The sequence below is a fragment of the Nannospalax galili genome, unplaced genomic scaffold (genome assembly GCF_000622305.1).
Source record: "Nannospalax galili isolate Female #2095 unplaced genomic scaffold, S.galili_v1.0 scaffold153, whole genome shotgun sequence".
Taxonomy (NCBI): domain Eukaryota; kingdom Metazoa; phylum Chordata; class Mammalia; order Rodentia; family Spalacidae; genus Nannospalax; species Nannospalax galili.
Window position 1 is genome coordinate 2,063,235 of NW_008333469.1, and position 5,461 is coordinate 2,068,695.

The following is a 5,461-nucleotide window of genomic DNA, read 5'->3' on the forward strand; positions in this document are numbered from 1 at the left end:
CTGGCACCCACCACTTCTGCCATCGCCTTCTAATGAAAACTCGGTGTCATGGTGACATCTACCTGCAAAGGTGCCTGGAAGACAAAGGAATGGAATTTGATGGACACATTTCTTTTTTTGTTGTTGTTGGTCTTTTTGAAACAGGGTCTCCCTGTTGCCCCGGCTGGCCTTGAACTCGCTATGTAGACCAGGCTGGCCTGAAACTCACAAAGATTCACCTACCTCTGCCTCCCAAATGCTGGGATTAAAGGCATATGCCACCATACCCAGCTGTAATATTCTTACCACAGCTCCATATGCTCATAACTTAAGGGCATAGATAACCACCTTTCCTATCTCTTTCTGTGAAAAATTCAAATATTCCTTCCATTAAATATATGAAGGTCAGTTTTTTTTAAATCTAGTCTAATAACAAAACAGTAAAGATAATGCAAGAATAGTTTAGGTTTGGCTTTAAGGTCCTCTGCAGTTTGCTTCAAGTTCCTATGACCTCCTTTGGTTTCATACAACAGAAACAAGCAGCTGAGGTTATTTGTAGGAAGAAAGTTAGTTATGGTTGATTGTCACTCCTCAGTTGAAATCATAGCATGACCTGTCTTGGAGATGTGTCTATGGCTTAGATATTGGAGTTCCTGCAAGAGAAGAAACACACGACAACAGATTGTTTTAACATAGTCTTGGAGAGGTCCTGTCTACCTGAGCTTAAGCCACGGAGAAAATAATAATACTTTTACTTAGGAGTTATCATGTCATACTGAATTTTGTTTTCCCAGGGTTGTAAATACTAGATGAGTGATTACTGATTTGATCTGACCAATATGTTTCTTTAAATAGTAGCAATAACAAGTTAGGCTTAGAAAATGCATCTTTGGTTGGAATAAGAACAATCCTTGAGTTTTCTTTTTAAACCACAAATGTCTTGCAATAATGCTATAGATAATAAATGCCAAATCAGAATAAATAACTATCCTCTGGAGATGGCTGCCATCTGTATTTGACTTGGGATAGATTAAGTCATGATGTAGTCGTACTTTCTAGTGACCCTTGGAGTTTGATGGAGAAGCTTCAGGGACCATGGCTCATGGGAAACAGAGCAAAGAGCCCAAGACAGATACTGGTCCACGATCCTTAATCTGACGATAGCAGCTCTGTCTTGACCGCCCATAAATACTGGATGTTCATATAAAATCTGAATACAAGACGCTAGAAACTTGTGAGCCGCTGCAGTAAGCCAGTGCATTTGCTGAGGCTCCATATGCAATAATGCATTTCTGTCTATCTCTGCAACCTGAAGGAGAAACAGTTAAGCAGGTGATGGTGGCTAATTCACAGCCTACTTTCCTCAAAAGCCATTTGAAGAGTGGAAAAGCATGGGTTTGGGGGACAAACAGACCTGCGGTCAAGTTGAGAATCCTGTTACGAAGGCACAGTAAGACACTGACCTTACAGGGTTATTGTAAAGAACATGGAAAGCCATTGACTCAAAGGGGAGAAAATGCAGTGAAGCAACTAAGATAAGGCTGGAAGTCAGACTGCCTCATTCAAGACTCTGCGTCTTACTGGCTGAATCATCTTGGGCAAGTCCACTGACCTCATTGATCCTCAGTCTCTTGTCTGTAAAATGCATTTTATAGTATACTCACCTCATAAGCTTGTTATAGGGACTAGGTCAGTCAATACCTTTAAAGTACTTAACCTGGTGTTTGACTCACAGTTACTATACAGTGATTTCAAATGTTAAAAATAGCAGTAAAATCTCAAACATCAATCTCACCACATAAAGGACCTTTAAAGAGCTATAATAACTTGATAGCTTTAACACAAAGTGTCTTAGTAAAAGCAAAACTAAAGAGAAGAAGAAGGAATAGTCTATATCTGGTAGTATAGAGTGGAAAAGTGATTTCCTTAAAGTGATGATAAGTAGAAAAATTGCATCAGGAAATAAGCAAAGTACTTAACATGGTGTATGCATTGTTCATGGACTTGGGGCAAGTTTCCTTCTCAGATATAGCACATCACTAGGCAGTGGCCTGGTGTGACTCAGTGAATTCCATTCTCAAAGAATATTGTCTTCAGGCAGTTGCCAAGAAAGTACCCAGCAGACAGCGAAGGCCTGGAATACTGTCACCACTGGACAAATCTACACCTGTGTCCTGTGAGGGTGGCATCTATTCTGGCCAAGTATGAGCAGGTAAAGATACAAAGTGAGTAGAAGCAGTTATGCTAAGACCTGACGACCTGAGTCTAATCCCTAGATCCCAAGGCAGGAAAGAACTGAATCCCAAGAGAGTTGTCCTCTGATTTTCACATGCATGCCATTCACACCTACATTCACACATGAAAGAAAAAAAGAAAGGGAGGGAGGGAGAGAGGGAGGGAGGGAGGTTGGTAAGGAGGGAGGGAGGCAGGGAGGGAGGCAGGGAGGGAGGGAGGCAGGGAGGGTGGCGGGCTGGGGGGGAAGGGAGGGCAGGCCTGAGAAAGGAGAAAAGGTGGGTTACCTCTTCAGTGGGCCTTTAGTTTTTAAGCAAGCTTCCATGTATCATTTAACCAGCAAGTATGCAGTGCCCAGGTGTGCATGGCTTTGCATTCAATAAAAGATAAAGAGAGCTGTCTGTAGGCATCTCCTGCCTCAGGCACCTAGGGTTCCAATAATCATCATAGAATCTTTTTCCTAGGCAGCCCTCCAGGCAACAAGTTCAGACGACATCTTTGCAATCTCATATTTTATCTTAATAATCTAAAAGCCAATTCCCTCAAATTATCCATTAGAGGCAGAGGAAAAAAAAGATAGCCCTACTGTAACTTTTAAAATCCAAACTGATTAATTTCTCAAATAAATAATTTAAATCTTGGACATGAAATCATTTGGAAAAGAGCTCTTACTTCAAGTAATTTCATTCTGTACCTTTCAACACCAATGGGTTTCATGAAACACAATGTTTGTCTGATCTGCAAGATGATTTCTAAAATGCACAATTAAAGGAAAAAAAGCAGAACTTCCTGGCAAGGCCTAGTTCCCTTTTAACTCAGAAAAGGAAATGAAAGGGCAAGGATGGGCTGTAGCCAAGTCAGTCTCTGTGACCTAAACAAATATTTCTCATGGATGAAGGAGCTGGAATTGAGATGCTAAATCTAGAGATGCTATCTAGAGATTAAATGTGACACCTATCCCCAAACACTTAAGTACAACAGCATGAATCTCCCAGCAGAGATTTGTGATTTGATGTTAACCTGCCATTTCTGATTATCATATCAGATGCTGTGATGGTTAGGATCACCTGTGATGGTTAGGATCACCTAGGATCACACATCCTGGCATGGCTATGGGGGATTCTGTAGACTAGGTTAGCCTCTAGGTGTGCCTGTGAGGTTTGATCTTGTTAGAGCTAACTGAGGTGGGATAACACAACCTCTAAGTGGTTGGTATCATTCCTTAGGCTTGGGTCTTGGGATGATAGATAGATAGATAGATAGATAGATAGATAGATAGATAGATAGATAGATAGATAGATGGATGGATGGATGGATGGATGGATGGATGGATGGATGGATGGATGGATGGATAGATAGATAGATAGATAGATAAAAAAAGATAGATAGATAATAGATAGATAGATGATAGATAGATGATAGGTAGATAGATAGGTAGATAGGTAGATAGATAATAGATGATAGATGATAGATGATAGAAGACAGATAGATGATAGATGATTAATAGATAGATAGATAGATAGATAGATAGATAGATAGATAGATAGATAGATAGATAGATAGATAGATAGATAGATAGATAGATAGATAGATAGATAGATAGATAGATAGATAGATAGATAGATAGATAGATAGATAGATAGATAGATAGATAGATAGATAGATAGATAGATAGATAGATAGATAGATAGATAGATAGATAGATAGATAGATAGATAGATAGATAGATAGATAGATAGATAGATAGATAGATAGAGATAGATGATAGATGATTAATAGATAGATAGATAGATAGATAGATGATAGATAGATAGATAGATGACAGACAGAAAGAAATTATATTCTCTACTAAAGCAAAGAGAGCTAGCTGAGAACCAGCATTCACTACTTTCTTCTTCCTGGATGTGGATGCAATGTGAACAGCTGTTTAACTGCTTTCAGTCTTGACTTCTCTATTACAACGGACTGTACCGCAAACTGTGAGCCAAAATAAACCTTTCCCTCCTTAAGTTGCTTTTGTCAGGGTATTTTATCACAACAGTAGGAAAAATAACTGCTCTAGTTTGGTTTCCTGACCAAAATCAATTTGGGGAGAAAGGGTATATTTCGCTTACAAATTATAGTCTATCAAAGGAGACCAAAGCAGGAACTCAAGGCAGGAACCTGGAGCAGGAACAGAAACAGAGACCATGGCAGTGCACTGCTTACCGGCTTGCTCCCGCTGGCTTTCTCAGCTACCTTTCCTATAGAGCCCAGGACCACCTGCCCAGGGGTGACACTGCTACACGTCAATCAACCATCAAGAAAATGCTTCACAGACATGCCTCACAGGCCAATCCAATGAAGGAAATTCCTCATCTGAGGCTCCCTCTTCCCAGTTGTATCTATTTTGTGTCAAGTTAACAAAAACTAACCAGCACAGTTAATAAGACAGATGCTAACTGGCATCATATGGTAACTGTAGAGAAGAACATGTCAGTAAAATACATGTGAAGAAGTAGCTCAAATCCTGACTCTTATTATAGTAACCGCATGACCTTAGCTCACCTCTTTTCCTCAGCTTATTAATTATAACAGGAATAATATTACTCACAGGGTTTTACAGTGAGTTTTTCCTACATATAAAAGCTCAGTCAGCTCCCCTCTGAGTCCTTTGCTTAGTTGAGTCCAACCTTGGGCTTCCCCTCTGACCTTGCAAAATCCACTTTGAGCAAGAATCCTAAGTCACTTAAAATCCACACCCCTTGGTATCTGAGCTCCATCTAGTCAAGTTGATTTAACAGGAACTTCCTTCTGTGATATTTCCGCTTAATCACTTTCTATATAATGACCGTCTGTACCCTGCTTCTTGTTATAAATCTCCACTTGCCTTGTTGAAGCCAGTATTGAGTCTAGTCTCTCTCCCTCACTGCATGACCCCGTCACAATGGGCCTTGTGCCTTGGCCATGCTCTCATGAATAGTCTGTCTGTGCAGCTTTAACAATGTCAGGGTCATTTTTCTTTAACAGGTTGAGCTGAGATTCAATGATTGACCTAATCTACATATAGAGCTTAGTATAGTATCTGACATACAGTCAGCCCCCCACTCATTATATTATTATTGCTATTATTATTATTTATTATTATCCCTGTTAGGTAAAGTGTGGATTGTTTAAAAATCTGTTATTATCTGCCTAATACTCTACCCCTAGACTCTTAAGATTAGATAGATGATAGATGATAGATGATAGATAGATGATAGATGATAGA